The 16,487-nt window shown below is 44.9% G+C and overlaps 1 non-coding gene across 1 annotated transcript; it reads right to left on the bottom strand.

Moving 5' to 3' along the window:
* Positions 1-358: 358 nt before the first annotated feature.
* TRNAG-UCC (transfer RNA glycine (anticodon UCC)) lies at positions 359-431 on the bottom strand. The gene has a single exon. It is a non-coding gene; the product is annotated as a tRNA-Gly (tRNA).
* Between the last annotated feature and the right edge of the window lie 16,056 nt (positions 432-16,487).

Genomic DNA, 16,487 nt, shown 5'->3' with positions numbered 1-16,487 from the left:
CAGGAAGTCCCACTCCCTGAGTGTTTTGTGTAGGCCCAGCAGATGGACATCTCACTGGCAAACTGATAATGTCCTATAGCCTCACCTGGGGGAGAGGAAGAGATAAATTTCAGCCACTGCTCCGGATTCTTACCTGTCCCCTGGGAAGGCCCTGGCACCAAAAGGACAGTGAGGTTTGGGAGAGAGGGAGGCATGGAACATCCTCACCCAGCTCTGCCTCCGGGTGATGGTGGAACTTGGGGCACAGCTCCTCGCCTCCAGCCCTTCCATTTCCCCATCTGTAAAGTAGGTGAAGAGGTCCCTTCTTAATTATTTTTTATTCTTTGGCCGCGCCATGTGGCATGTGGGATGACCTTAGTTCCCCAACCAGGGATCGAACCTGGGCCCCCTGCATTGGAAGCGCAGAGTCTTAACCACTGGACCACAAGGGAGGTCCCTGAAGAGGTCCCTTCTGACCCCAGACTTGACTATCTGCTGGAGCACCTGTGGCCACAACCAGGAAGTGTGGTCTATAAGCCCGGTCAGGGCGGGATCCCAGGGCCTTCAGCTGATGGGGCCACTGGGCAGATGCAAGAGGGAGGGAGCAGCTGGAGGCCTTGGCAGGACAGGTGGGGTGTGAGGAGGGAGGAAACACACTGAGCTAGAGCCCAGTGTATCCCAGGCAGCTAACAGCTGAGCTGGTCTTAAAGTCAGGGCATGCCTCAGCCAGTCTTAGCAGCTATTTATATCTCATACACCTCCTTATTTGGTAGCTGCCTGCAGTGCCCGGTGCTGGATCCTCTTTCCAGTGATGTCTGCCTTCCTGATGAGCACACTGGGCTCCTGGTGCAGCTCTGACTCACACAGGGCTTCACACAGAACAGGCACTCAACTGTGTATGTGTTATCTGTTCCAAATACTCCTAAACCCATTCATATTTTTGAAATTTCTAATTGTGTTAAATTAGTGCAACCATAATGACATCCTTCATCTCCACAAACTTTTCACCATCCCCAACTGAAAATTGGTACTCATTCTCCCAGTTCCCCACTTCTCCCCTCCCCTGGCCTTGACAACCTCTATTCTACTTTCTGTCTATGAATTTGACTAGTTTAGGTACCTCATATAAGCAGAATCATGCAGTATTTGTCCTTTTGTGACTGGCTCATTTCACTTAGCATAATGTCCTCAAGGTTCATCCATGTTGGAGATGTGTCAGAATTTAATTCTGGTTTTTTTTGGGTTTTTTTTTGCCGTACGCGGGCCTCTCACTGTTGTGGCCTCTCCCATTGTGGAGCACAGGCTCCGGACGCGCAGGCTCAGCGGCCATGGCTCACGGGCCAGCCGCTCCGCGGCATGTGGGATCTTCCTGGACCGGGGCACGAACCCGCGTCCCCTGCATCGGCAGGCGGACTCTCAACCACTGCACCACCAGGGAAGCCCTTCATTCTGTTTTAAGGCTGAATCATATTCATTCCATCATATTAGTTCCCAGACTAGGGATCGAACCCATGCCCCCTGCAGTGGACATGTGGAGCCCTAACCACTGGACTACCAGGGAATGTTAAACACGTTTTGTTTTATCCATTCATCTGTTGATGGACACTTGGATCACACCACACATTTTACATTTCAAATGCAGTGTTGGAACCAGAATCCCCATTGCCAGAGTATAATCAAATGGAATCGGCCAGCTTTCTATTTATTTTTTATTTTTAAATTTTATTTATTTATTTATTTTTGGCTGTGTTGGGTCTTCATTGCTGCTTGTGGGCTTTCTCTAGCAGCGGCAAGCAGGGGCTGCTCTTCATTGCGGTGCTCAGGCTTCTCACTGCAGTGGCTTCTCTTGTTGCGGAGCACGGGCTCTAGGGGCGCGGGCTTCAGTAGTTGTGGCATGCAGGCGCAGGAGTCATGGCTCACGGGCTCTAGAGCGCAGGCTCAGTAGTTGTGGCACACGGGCTTAGTTGATCCTTAGTTGTGGGATCTTCCCAGACCAGGGCTCAAACCGATGTCCCCTGCATTGGCAGGTGGATTCTTAACCACTGCACCAACAGGGAAGTCTCAGCTTTTTATTTAAAGCCTGAAGCTTTTCATTGATTTAGGGCAGGATCTGATGACCAAGAAAGATTTTATGACAAGTGGCATTTTCTTGGGGGGTCTTGGGCTCACAGGATGATTGTCCCTGAAACCCCTAGAGAATGGGCTATAAGAGCAGTGGCTAGAGGTATAGCAGTTAGGGGGGCTGAAAAGGCCTGGGTATAAACAGTAGAAAAGGTATGTGGGATTTTTTTTTAAGTTGGAGATATATATATATATTTAAGTCTAGTTGATTTACAATGTTGTGTTAGTTTCAGGTGTACAGCAAAGTGATTCAGTTATACATACATGTATATCTAGTTTTTCTTCAGATTCTTTTCCCTTATAGGTTATTACAAAATAATGAATACAGTTTCCTGTGCTATATAGTAGGTCCTTGTTGGTTATCTATTTTATATATAGTAGGGATTTTTTTTTTAAGGTAGGAAATGGCCCCTGAGGGTGAGTGCATGGAAAACTGGAGTCAGGGTGGTCCCCGTGGATTTGATTTGATTTGTTTTTTTTTTTAATCTCTAAAGTGAGTTAGTTTATTTTATTTATTTTTTTTAACATCTTTATTGGAGTATAATTGCTTTACAATGGTGTGTTAGTTTCCGCTTTACAACAAAATGAATCAGTTATATATATACATATGTTCCCATATCTCTTCCCTCTTGCATCTCCCTCCCTCCCACCCTCCCTATCCCACCCCTCCAGGCGGTCACAAAGCACCAAGCTGATCTCCCTGTGCTATGTGGCTGCTTCCCACTAGCTATCTACCTTACGTTTGGTAGTGTATATATGTCCATGCCTCTCTCGCTTTGTCACAGCTTACCCTTCCCCCTCCCCATATCCTCAAGTCCATTCTCTAGTAGGTCTGTGTCTTTATTCCTGTTTTACCCCTAGGTTCTTCATGACATTTTTTTTCTTAAATTCCATATATATGTGTTAGCATACTGCTTTGCTTTATTTATTTTTTTGGCCACGCTGCGTGGCATGTGGGATCTTAGTTCCCCGACCAGGGATCGAACCCATGCTCGGAGTCTTAACCACTGGACTACCAGGGAAGTCTCCCCGTGGATTTTAAAGACAATTGGCCTTCTGGTCTGGCCTGGGGTGGAGAGACTGCAGGGCAGATGCCAGAGCCCTTGATGAATGGTCAGGACCCATTTCCTTGACTCAGTTAACAGGGTTAATTTGTTTTTCGGAACAGCTTGTGTGGAGAAACCTTGCCTGGGACTCGGAATCATCCCAGTTAGAAGGGTAGGTAACCACGGTGAAGCTGGCAGCTCAGGACTCAGAGCTACCTTTCTTCTGCTGCTAGATTGTGATCTGACCACCTGCACCGGCGCCAGGCTCCTGCCCAAGACCTTCCCAGGGCTCCCCACTGCCTGCAGGCCAAGTCCAGCCCCTCCCTGCCCTCCCCACCTCCTCCAGAGCTGGCTGCAGCCTGCCCTTCCCTGCTGAGGATTTTATGCTTCAACAGTGAATGTAGAACTGCTTCCAGCTGCCCTCCTCCACCATCCGGTCCCTGAGCTCCACGCCTGTGCGTCTGCAGTCTGCAGCAAGGGGGCACGGCTGGCTCAACTCACGTGGCACCTTCCCTGCTACCCTCACTCTCAATCAGTCTGGCATAATGGCTGCTTCTCTGACCTCTGACAGCACCTTGCAGGTGCCTCTACCACTGCACGTTCCCAGTAAAATGTTCTGCTTTGGGGTCTGCTTCCCCTCTTAGCTTCTAAATTCCTTGAGGACAGGTGCTGCTACTTTTCACCTTTGTTTCCCCCATTCATTCACTCATTAGACATATATTTATTGAACTGTAATGATGCACCAGACACTGCTCTAGTTTGAATGAATGCATGTTCTGGGATTGGGCCTTTTTGACATTCATTCATTCATTCATTCATTCTACACATATTGAGTGTCATAGATACTGGAGGTACAACAGTGAACAAATATAAATACAGTCCCTGCTCTCAAGAGATTTTGGGGGGAAGACCGACATTCAGATAATCATACACAAACAAACGTAATGTTTCCATCATGACAGGTGTTATGAAGGATGGGGAATTGGAGTGTGAGAGTGGATCAGGGGGGTTGGACTTGGTCAGGAGCCTAGAGAACACTTCCCCAAGAAAGTGATACTTGAGCTGAGGTCTGAAGGTTGGGGAGAGGAGGGAATAGCATTCCAGAGAAGGGAACAGCATGTGCAAAGCCTTAAGTCATACATTGGTTAGAAATGCTTTTGGCTTCAAGAAACAAAATCTGACTGCCAGTGGCTAAAACAATTGGGTGTTTTTGTTTTTTCTCGTACAACAAAAAATATGGAGGTGGTGGCTGCTGGCACTGGGCCAGTTCTTGCACTCTGTCTTTGAGGCTCTTTCTGCTCTCTGCTCTACCATCTTCTGTACGTTACTTTTTGTGCTCAGGCTTGTCCTCTTATCAGCCCAGCTCCAGACATAAGGATGGTTTTCAAAGGCAGGAGGTAGGGAGGACCAAGCAGAAGCCTGACTTATCCAGAAAACCCAGGACATCTTTCCCAGAGGCCTCCCTGCAGCCTTCCCCTCATAGCTCCTTGGTCTATGATCATATGACCATCCCTTGGTACAAGGGATGCTGGGAAAGCTAGTATTTCACTTCTGTGGTGGGAACGGGCAAGGGAAAGAAGTTTGGGAATAGCTTGGTACGGATACATAGTGGGAGGGAGCAAGGCAAGTTCTAGAAACTTAGTAAAGGGAGCTTTGTAGAGATATTAAAGCTGGCTGGGTATGTAGGGGCCAGTATTAGTTTGCTAGGGCTGCCATAACAAAGTACCACAGACTAGGCCACTTAAGCAATGGAAATGTATTGCCTGACAGCTGGGGAGGCTGGAAGTCCCAGGGTTGCTTTCTTCTCTCCTTGACTTGCAGATGAACTGTATCTTCATATTGTCTTTCCTCTTCGCTTGTCTGTGTCCTAAGTGCCTCTTCTTTTTTTTTTTTTTTTTTTGCGGTACGCGGGCCTCTCACTGCTGTGGCCTCTCCCGTTGCGGAGCACAGGTTCCGGACGCGCAGACTCAGCGGCCATGGCTCACGGGCCCAGCCGCTCTGCGGCATGTGGGATCCTCCCAGACCGGGGCACAAACCCGCGTCCCCTGCATCGGCAGGCGGACTCTCAACCACTGTGCCACCAGGGAAGCCCTAAGTGCCTCTTCTTATAAGGACACCAGTCATTTTAGATTAGGGGCAACCCCAATGACCTTATATTACCTCTTTAAAGGCCGTGTCTCCAAATACAGTAACATTTCTGTGGTGCTGGGAATTGGGGCTTCAACACAGGAATTTGGGGGAGAGGGGGCCACAATTCAGTCCATAAAAGGGCCAAAATTTGTAAGGCTCTGTAGATCCTACTAAGGATTTAATTCTCATTCTAAAAGTAACCAGAGGGACTTCCCTGGTGGTGCAGTGGATAGGACTCGTGCTTCCAATGCAGGGGCCCCAGGTTCGATCCCACATGAATGCCACAACTAAGATTTCACATGCCACAACGGGGGAGCCCACATGCCGCAACTAAGGAGCCCGCCTGCTGCAGCTAAGTCCCAGTGCAACCAAATAAGTAACTAAATATATATATATAAATGATAAATGATGTTTAAAAAATAAATTAAAAAATAATAAAAGTAACCAAAAACTATGAAAAAGTTTTAAGCAAGAGAATGACACAGCATCTTCAGATTTAGATCACTGGCTACAATGCAGAGGATGGAATGGGATGAGCCAGAGTAGATGCCCACAGACCAATTACCGGGCCACTGAAATAGCCCAGCAAGAAATGATGATAGCTTAGAGTAGTGGCAGTGGAGATGCAAGAGGGCAAATTTGAGATAGATTTCAGAAGTGAAAAGGCCAGGACTTGGGCACAGGGGGCCTTTGGGAAGAGGGAGAGGAAGGCATCCGTCGTCGCCTCTGGGCTTGGCTGGTGGTCCTGCATGGGAACCAGTGCTCAGGAAGTCTGGCCACTGCTGTGAGAGGCAACAAGGAGCTGCAGGCACCGAGCTGAGGTGGGGTCAGCGAGGTGAAGGCTCCTCTGCGGCTTGCGGGGCTGGTGGTCTTGTACTGCTCTTCAAGGGTGAGTCCTAGGAGCTCAGATCCCTGTCCTATGAGGACACATAAAGTGAGTATTCTCTGTGCAGCGCTCTGATCAAAGGGCATTAGTTTCATCTGTCAGTTACATGTGCATTTTTATATTTTGGAAAATAGGCACAAGATGCTAGGAGATATATATTAGATAATGTGGGGACCCACTCAAGACCTCAGAGTTGATATCAAGATGATTTGAAGCTGAAGACATTTAAGATTCAACAGATGCAGAAAAAAAAGCTTTTCTGAGTTTTCCTTACCTAACTAAAATCAGCAACTGCTAGGAAATGAGGATACCGTAAATCCCCTCAGTGGCCCTCAAGAAGGCAGATATACCATGCATACCCATGTAGACAATCATTATCACAAACCATCTTATCTCTCACCTGTTCTAAAAATCCACTGGGCTTCCCTAAAGAAACCTATTGGGTTTTTCCCATAGAAGCCTTCTCTCTCCCTCCCTTTTCCCTACTAAGTTAGGTGTATAAGCCTTTAATTTTAGCCATTTAAGAAGCCAGCTACTTCTTTCGCTGGCTACTCTTATGTGTATGAAACAAACTCTTTTCTCCTGTTAATCTGTCTTTTATCAGTTTAATTCGCATGTCCTAGATAATGAACCTAAGAGAGTAGAGAAAGTTTTTTTTTTCTCCCATGTAATTACCAAATCCAGAATGCATTGCGTAATCCTTCAGATCAAAGCTCCCTGCTACGTGTGAAGCCAGAAGGATAAACAGACAGAAAGCTAGAAAGACACTCTGTACCTGTGATTATTTGAGAATGAAAAAGGGGTCTGTGTTGTCCCTCCCTTCCCCTCACAGCATCCCTTTGTCTCCTCCCTTCAGGTAGCCACACCAGGATGCCCACTGCTTCAGTGCAGTTTCAATAGGTTTGATAACTTCTGCCTGGCTGGTAGACTCACACCCAAAGCATGCTGTGAACTGGTGTTAGGAGGAATCTGCTCCTCGGGACCCTGTCTCTCACTCTCTCTTCCCATTTCTCCCCAGCCAGCCTGCCCCATCTCTGGCCACACTCAGCCTGGCTCAGTGGGCTCCAGCCACACTGGCATTGGCAGTTCTTGGATTATATCAAGCATGACCCCATCTCAGGGCTTCTGTACTCACTGTTCCCTCTGTCCTGTACACTATTCCCTTAGATTTTCAATTGGCTTATTCTTGCCAATCCTTTAGGTGTCTGTTCAAATATCATCTTAGAAAAGCCTTCCCTGGACTTCCTGGTTGCGCAGTGGTTAAGAATCCGCCTGCCAGTGCAGGAGACATGGGTTTGAGCCCTGGTCTGGGAAGATCCCACACACCGCACAGCAACTAAGCCCATGGGCCACAACTACTGAGCCTGCGCCCCTAGAGCCCATGCTCTGCCACAAGAGAAGCCACTGCAATGAGAAGTCCGCATAACGCAATGAAGTGTAGCCCCCGCTCTCTGCAACTAGAGAAAGCCCGTGCAGCAGCGAAGGCCCAACACAGCCAAAAATACATAAATAAATAAATTAAAAAAAAAAAAAAAGAAAAGAAAAGCCTCCCCTGATGACCCTATCTAAATGAATGAATAAGTGAATACATTTACTGATGCCATTATTCTAAGACTGTGGCCTATTTAGACTGTACCCAGAAGAAGCTTTTTCTTAAAAAGACAAACAAAATTCTGTTTTTTAACCAAGTAAGGCTAAGGAATTCTTTTTTTTTAAATTGATTTATAATATCGTGTGAGTTTCAGGTGTACAGCACAGCTATTTATATATATATACACACACACACACACACACACACACACACATATATATTCTTTTTTAGATTCTTTTCCCTTATAGATTATTATGTAATATTGAGTAGAGTTCCCTGTGCTATACAGTAGGCCCTTGTTGGTTATCTATTTTATACATAGTAGTGTGTATCTGTTAATCCCAGCCTAGGGAATTCTTAAATTCATTCTCAGCACCCATTTCTTAGTCTGGACTCAAGAAGTCTTTTGAAATAGATAATTCCTACGGAGATTAGGCTGCCCTCTCCAGCCTCTGTTTCCTAGAAACCTTGGTTTCACTAGGGCAGAAGAGAGAGTAGCATTTACTCTAATGGTTAAAACACACACACACACACACACACACACACACACACACACACACACCCTAGAAAGTCAAGGTTAAAGCAGATAAGATTTTTCTAACTTCTTGGTATTTTAAATGCTTACTTTTCTCAAATCTAGTTTATCTTTTTCCCACCCACCCCTAGGGCTGTCCCCGGGCCTTTTTGTACTTTTGGAGATTACAGCTCACACTCCTAGCAAGGGCAAGAATGGAAACTGGAAACATTATTAGCATTTTTTGCTCCCTGCTAAAAAGAAAGCCCTCAAACTGCAAAAGCTATTTGGTCTGCACAAAGGCTTGGGGGTGTGGGAATGCCGAAGGGCTGAGACACCAGGCCATTTAAAGAGGAGGCACTGAGTTTGCTACAAGTTTTCCTAATGTTTTTCCTAAGACCTTAGCTCCTGTCCTTTAGAGTGGGGGAGGGGAGCTTCGTGCTAGGGTAAACCAGCACAAACCTAAATTTGCATTCATTCCTGCATCTACCCGTTGGTTTATCTATTCATTTGTTTACTCAACAAAGATTTTGGGCCAGGCACTGAGCTAAAGCTGAGGACAAAGAGCTCCAAGCGTTATGTGCAGACTGTGGGAGGGGTAGGGCAAAATGTTTAATGTTAAAAATAAAAATAACAAGATTTTAAAAATTAGACAATCAGATTCTAAATTTCATATGTAAAAGATAAAGTGAGAACTTTTCTGGAAAAAAAAGTAAGATGGCACTAACAGATATTATATACCTTCAATAATATACAGCACTGGGATTTAAATAAAGAGAACAGAAAGTTCACAAACAGACTTGAGTATAAGAATTTAATATGGGACTTCCCTGTGGCGCAGTGGTTAAGAATCTGCCTGCCAATGCAGGGAACACGCATTCGAGTCCTGGTCCGGGAAGATCCCACATGCCACGGAGCAAGTAAGCCCGAGTGCCACAACTACTGAGCCTGCGCTGTAGAGCCCACGAGCCACAACTACTGAAGCCCGCTGGCCCAGTGCCGGTGGTCCGCAACAAGAGAAGCCACCACAATGAGAAGCCCGCCCACCGCTCTCTGTAACTGAAGAGAGCCCGTGCAGCAATGAAGACCCAATGCAACCAAAAATAAATAAATTTCTTAAGAAAAAAAAAAAGAAATGAACACTATTAAAATTAAAAAAAATAATTTAATATGCCATAAAGATGGCATCTCAAGTCAGTGGAGAAAAGATGAACTATTCAATAAATGGTGTTGAGACAACTGGGTAACCATCTGGGAAAAATCAAAGCTGTCACACCTAACACCTTGTGCCCGGACAAATTACAAAAGGATCATAAATTTAAATGTAGTAAATCAAACCATAAAATTACTAGGAAAAAAAAGGGGTGAATACTTTAATAACCTTGGGGTGGGGAAGACTTTTATAACTATGATACAAAATCCAGAAAACATAGAATTAGACTGCATCTTAAAAAAAAAATCACAAGGAAAATCAGAACACCTGACAACAAACTGAGAAACATATTTGCAGTTCATGAGAAACAAAATGCTAATTTCCCTAATTCCGCTTACAAATGATCTAAGAGAAAAATGGGCAAAGGTTGCGAATAGACAGAACAGGAAATAAAGTATCTCTTAAACTTATGAGGATTAAGAGGAATGGCAAATAATTGTAAATCAACTCTACTTCCATTTAAAAAAAGAGAGGGGAATTCCCTGGTGGTCCAGTGCTTAGTGAAACGGGGGTGGAGTTATGGGATCCTGGGCAAGGAAGCCTTTTTTTGTCCCCCGTTTCTTGTAGGCAAGACTTCAGCCTCCTTGACCTTTCCTGAGTTCCAAAGGGCAGATTCGAACAGTTGCTAATCAAGGGAGGAGCTTCTGAGAAACCACCGGAGGCAAGATTAAAGGGAGCAGAGAAGCCCATCAAATCAGGAGACCCTGAGACCCTGCACACACCCTCATCTTGTCAGCAACCCCACCTTTGAAGTATTGTTATAAAACTCCTCCTCAAATCCTCTTGGGTTGGCACACACATTTTTTTGAGGCAGGAACCTTGTGTGTTCCCATTTGCCTGGCAAAGCAATAGTGTCCTTTTCTACTTCACCCAAAACTCTGTCTCCCAGATTCGACCGGGCACCGGTGCGATGGAGGATTCTGGCTAAAGCAATTTAACAGGATTCTTGCTAAAATTGGATGCAGAGATGAACACGGAGGTCCAAAAATTGAGGCCTTATTGTAAAGTTCAGGGGAGCCTGAGTAGAGTTTAGTCAAAGAATCTTTGTCATGACACCCCCCACCCCGCCGCCGCCCTCCTTTTGGCTGCCCTGCACGCTTGTGGGATCTTAGTTCCCTGATCAGGGATCGAACCCCGGCCCTGGGCAGTGAGAGGCTGGAGTCCTAACCACTGGATCACCAGGGAAGTCCCTGTCAGGCCCTTTTCTACTTTTAAAAAGAATGTTTAGTCACATGATTGTATTATTATAAAAAAATTATACAAAGCAAAAATTAACACAGCGTCTAATACAAAATAATTCATAAATTGTTGGAGAGGATACTTACACCGAAGAAGGCAGGGAACCACTGACCTATGTGAAAATACAAAGTGTTTTTACAGAGACCAAATCATTATTTGAACCCCCTTTGGAAAGAAAATAACAGGAAGATTAATATTGGTGCTTATTGTGTGGACTAGAATTCACACAGTAAGGTTTTCAAGGTTGTTCCACAGAGTGCAAAGTAGATCTGCCCACAGCAATGGAATCCACAGTGGCTTGGCACGATGCTAGCCTTATCTCTTATACTTTCTTTAATTTTGTAGCACTCAGCACAGACCGACAAGTGGGATTGCGTGTCTGTAGTCTTCCCTTTTACATTAAAAGCTTCCCCTAGGGGAGAGCCTGACTTCCAGTACCGGCTGGGGAAGGAACACTAGCCCCACAGCTACAATTCCTCAAGCTTCAAGCTCTGCTCTGTCACTCATGGGCTGTGTGATCCTGCACAGCATCTCTGCCTGTCTCTTCAACTTCATCTGCTCAGATTCATAGGGGCAAAATAATCTGTGCTTGCTCAACTTGAAAAGCTAGACTAGAACTAGACAAGGAGGTGACAGAACTAGACAAGGAGGTGACAGAACTAGACAAGGAGGTGACAGAACTAGACAAGGAGGTGACAGGCCTTTGAAAAGCATCAAGCATGATTCTGATATAGGGTTGCCAGATAAAACATAGGAGGTCTAGTTATATTTGAAGTTCAGACAACGAATGTTTTAAGTATAAGTATACTTAAGTATACTTATCCCAATATTTGGGATATACTTACACTAAAACTCGATTTGTTATTTATCTGAGGTTCAAATTTAACTGGGCATCCTGTATTTTCATATGCTAAATCTGGCAACCCCGTTTTAACATCATATAACAACTTCAATGGAAACAATAATAAATACTTACCCAGCAGTTACTATACCTAGGGACTGTTCCTTGAGGCTTATATATATAAACTCATTTAATACTTATAAGGAAGGTGTACCACTGGCCTTATTTCACCAGTGAGGATACTTAGGCAGGAACTTGCCCAATGTCACCGGGCTACTACGTTCAGGCACTAAAGTCCGCTCCTGATTCCTATGTAACCTGGCTGTTTGGGTAGCATGGGTCCAGCAAAATCAAAATCACTAATAAATATTTTGTGAGTGAAGAGGTAAATGGATTGCCCTGTGCTGAACTTTGCTCCCAGAGAAAGGGATGACTCTTTGTTTATTTTGTTTCCCTATAATACAAAACATCATTATTCCTATTGGTATGGATGGTGAGACAAGGCGTAGTAATTTTTCTAACAACAGAGAATTCTTTCATCCATTGCCCACATATTATTGAGCACCTACTATATGCCAGACACCGTACTAGGGACTTGGGATACATCTGAACAAAATAGGTAAAGATTCCTGCCCTCAGGGAACTTATATTCTAGCTAGGAGAGATAGACAATTAAAAAATAAATAACAAGAAATTCTATAGTAAATTAGAAGGTAAATACTATGCAATAAAGAAAAATAGAGCAGGGACTTCCCTGGTGATCCAGTGGTTAAGACTCCAGCTTCCACTGCAGGGGCATGGGTTCGATCCCTGTTCGGGGAACTAAGATCCTGCATGCCAAAAAAAAAAATGAAAGAAAGAAAAAGAAAAATGGAGCAGAGTAAGGGGATTAGGAATGTAGGAGGGTGGGGTGAGGTGGTGAGGAAACATGTTGCAATATTTTAAAAGGCAGTCAGAGGAGAAATTGAGATTTGAGAATTTATTTTTTTTAATTGTTTTAATTTTTAAATTAATTTTTAAATATTTATTTAAATTATTTATTTTTCACTGCGTTGGGTCTTCGTTGCTGTGCATGGGCTTTCTCTAGTTGTGGTGAGCGGGAGGCTACTCTTTGTTGTGGTGCGCGGGCTTCTCATTGCGGTGGTTTCTCTTGTTGCAGAGCACGGGCTCTAGACACACAGGCTCAGTAGTTGTGGCACACGGGCTCAGTAGTTGTGGCTCACAGGCTTAGTTGCTCCGTGGCGTGTGGGATCTTCCTGGACCAGGGCTCGAACCTGTGTCCCCTGCATTGGCAGGCGGATTCTTAACCCCTGTGCCACCAGGGAATCCCTTAATTAATTTTTTATTGGAGTATAGTTGATTCGCAATGTTGTGTTAGTTTCTGAGGTACAGCAAAGTGAATCAGTTATACATATACGTATGATAAATGGAATATTGCCTGCCATTATCAGTAAACAAAGGATCAGCAGTCATCAGCAGTTGCAGCTCACTAGGCTGCACTGGTGAGCCCTGAGGGGACTCAGGAAGGAAAGAATACCTGCCATCTAGCAGCCATCAGACTGCAGCCACTCCCTGTGGTGAGCCCTGAGGAAACTCAGGACGAGAAAACACAGGATACTGGCCCCAGACAGCTGAGGTGCATATCAAAGGAATGATTTCAGTGAGCCCAACTTTTGCATCTTCCCATACATAGAAAAATGTTAAATTCCTTAACTTGAGATATCTGGTTTTCTTTTATTAACAGTAATCTTTTGTTCCTACTAACTGCCCTTTGTTACAAAAGTATATACCCCAGCTCCCCTTTCCTCTCCTCGGAGCAATTTTCTCAGGGTTACTTGAGACGCTGACTCCCGGGCTTGAAGTCCTAAAAACTCCAGCTGAATAAAACATAACTCTCAACTTTTAGGTTGTGAAGAGTTTTTTAGTCAACACATATATCTACTCTTTTTAGGAGTCTTTTCTCATATGGGTCATTACAAAGTATTGAGTAGAGTTCCCTGTGCTATACAGTAGGTCCTTATTAGTTACCTGTTTTATATATAGTAGTGTGTATATGTCAATCCCAATCTCCCAATTTATCACCCCCAGCCCCGAGATTTGAGAATTTCTGGTTGAGTTTTGGCAAAAGCTTGGAGGAGGTAGCCAAGGAAATGTCTAGATGATGAGGTTGTGAGAGTGTGACTTGCGTGTTTGGGTCAGCATGAAACCAAGTACAAATCCTTTCCCTGCCCCCAGTTTCTTGTTTATAAGCTTCATTCAGCCTCCTTGATATTCCCTGAGTCCCAAAGGGTGGATTTAAACAGTTGCTAATCAGGGAAGGGAGGGAATACAGAAACAAAGAAGGAGTAGTTAAGAAACAATAGTGAAACCTTGGGGCAGGGTCCTGGTTCTTCCTGAAGGAATGTACATAACAATATCTTTGAGTTCTTCTGCAGGAACTAAGGTCCCCACCCAGGTGGAGGATGGTAACTTCGCAACTTCGGGCTGAACACTAGATTCCTGGAGCACAGTCCAGTTACCTCACCACCAACCAGTCAGAAGAAAGTCACACACCTTGCAGCCCTCACCCCAAATTTTGCCTATAAAAACTTCTTGAAAACCATCGAGGAGTTGAGGTTTTTTGAGCCACCCGTTCCCCTTGCTTGGCCCTGCAATAAACCTCTCTCTGCACCAAACTCTGATGTTTAGGTCTGTTTGGCCTCACTGTGCCTCGGGCACACAAACTTGCATTTGGTAACAACCTTGAGGTCAGAGTTCCTGGAGAAGCGGAAAAAGGGGCAGAAGAGAGATGAGGTATGAAGATGGGGCCTAGTAAAGACTTACCCTGATTGAAACCCTCCTTGGAGAACTTGGAGCAGAGAAAGTCACTTTGGCTGCAGGGCTGAACAGGAAGATCTAAAATTCAGAGCTCAGCTTGGCTGGGCACATGGGGTCTCTGGGGACAGCTCTGGGTTCCATCCTCAATCCATCTTAAAGTTGAGGCCCAGGGCCTTTCCAGGTGTATCTCTGTGACTCAGATCTTTTACCATCTCATGTGACTGCACTGAGGGCCCTGAGCTGAGCATCACTGCTTCCAGGTGAGGGCAGCAGTGAGGAGACAAAAAGAATCCATACTTTACAAGAGGATTTTTCTAAAATAGAAGAATTGTTTTAAATGACCCTCTTTCTTAACATAAAAAAGTTTCAGTACTTCCTTTCCTACTCCCACGTTTTAAAAACACAATTTATCACTTGACTGTGTTAAAAAGGAGACAGAAGGCCCAAAATGGAGTCACTTGTGCTACACCGCACATCACCAAACCAAGACTTAATGCCTAGCCTAACTGTTGTCTCAACCCCCCAGGAATGTAACCTTTAACCAGTCAACCTGGAATTACCTGGTCAGCACTAGGTGAGGTGATAATGACCAGTAGGCCCCTTCTGTTCCTTTTGGGAGAACAATGCTTTCTTTGCTAATAAGTTCCTTTTTCTGCCCCCTTTCAGCCTTTAAAAACCTTTCCTTTTCTACAGCTCAGTGCAACTCCTTTCTAGATGTCCAATTCATGAATTGTTCAATAAAGCCAATTAGATCATAAAATTGACTTGCTTGAAATTTTGTTATTTAACAACAACAGATAAACCCTAACAGATAAAGACTACCAGGGACACACCGGTAGTCCAACAAAGATTTATTAACTTGCCGCAGCAGGGGAGGCCACCCAGGAGCGGAATGTGGGCATCTTGGAAAGGGGAATAGGAGGGGTTTCTCACAGGGTTGAAGCTCTTTTTGGGTAACAAACACAGCAGAAGAGGAGACCAGCTCTGGTTTGGGGTGCTGTCGTGAGGTGGGGCAGTTTAGAAACTGGGTGTCTCATAAATCTTCTTTGGGAGGTCAGAGGGAGAAGTGAAGTGGGGCTGGGAAGGTCATTAGCAAAAAGCTGTGATTACTCAAAAGGGGATTGTTAGTCATTTTGCAGTCATGTTGTGGCCTTGGGTGAAACATTGTTTTCTGTTGGCTTTGCCACTGTCCTTGTTTGTGTCTGTTGGGTACATTGTGGTCTGATTATCAGTGGGGTGGATTTTCACTTTCTCAAGGTAGAGAGACTATAGAAAAGCAAATTTAAGGGCTCATGAAAAACTGCTCAAGATTTAATATGCAGCATCTGTGAGGACCATGGGGTTTAATCAGAAAGTAGGATTAAATACTTTTTAATGTTCTTAGTTTTAGAAATAACTCTTAGAAGCTGGGATATTTCAGACAGCTTTTGTTATTCAATATCTATTAAGTTAAAACTGTAGTGTGAAGCACAGTGGACTCTCATTTAATTTTCATAATCGTCTCTGGGGTAGGGAGTTATTTTTAAATTATTATTATTATTTTACAGATGGAAAGCAGGAGACTAAGAGGTAAGTTAACTTACTCAAAAACACATTGCTAGGAATGGGAGAAGCCTGGAGGTAACGGAGACAAGCTGACTGCAGAGCATTTGCTTAGCCACCATGCTATTCTCTTGGGTTGAGAGATCCCACCTCTGATGGGAAGAATAAGAGAGAACATTTATTAAGTGTTTAGTCTGCCAGGCACTAAGCTCAGTGATTGCCACACATATATAAACCTCACCACAACCCAATGTGGTGGGGCCTACTCTCACCCCCATTTGAGAGATCAGGAGACTGAGGCTAGAGAGGATGGGTAACCAGCTAGTAATTGGTAGAGCCAGGGAAGTCTGGATTCAAACCCAGGACCCCAATCCCACCCCGCCTCTCCACTGCATCAGCCTATGCTGGGACGCATTCCTCTAAGTCAGTGCCCTTGAAATGAGGACTTTGGTTCCCTGGATGTGGAGCTTGGGGGCAGTAGGTGTGGGGGGTGGGCCTCACCTGGGGTAGCCCGCCCTCGCCCCGCCCCTCCAAGGCGGGGCTGCCTCGTCCACCAATCAGGGAGCCC

The sequence above is a fragment of the Phocoena phocoena genome, chromosome 9 (assembly GCF_963924675.1).
Source record: "Phocoena phocoena chromosome 9, mPhoPho1.1, whole genome shotgun sequence".
Taxonomy (NCBI): Eukaryota; Metazoa; Chordata; class Mammalia; order Artiodactyla; family Phocoenidae; genus Phocoena; species Phocoena phocoena.
The sequence above is the reverse complement of the archived record's forward strand: the minus strand, read 5'-3'. Positions and strand labels throughout refer to the sequence as shown.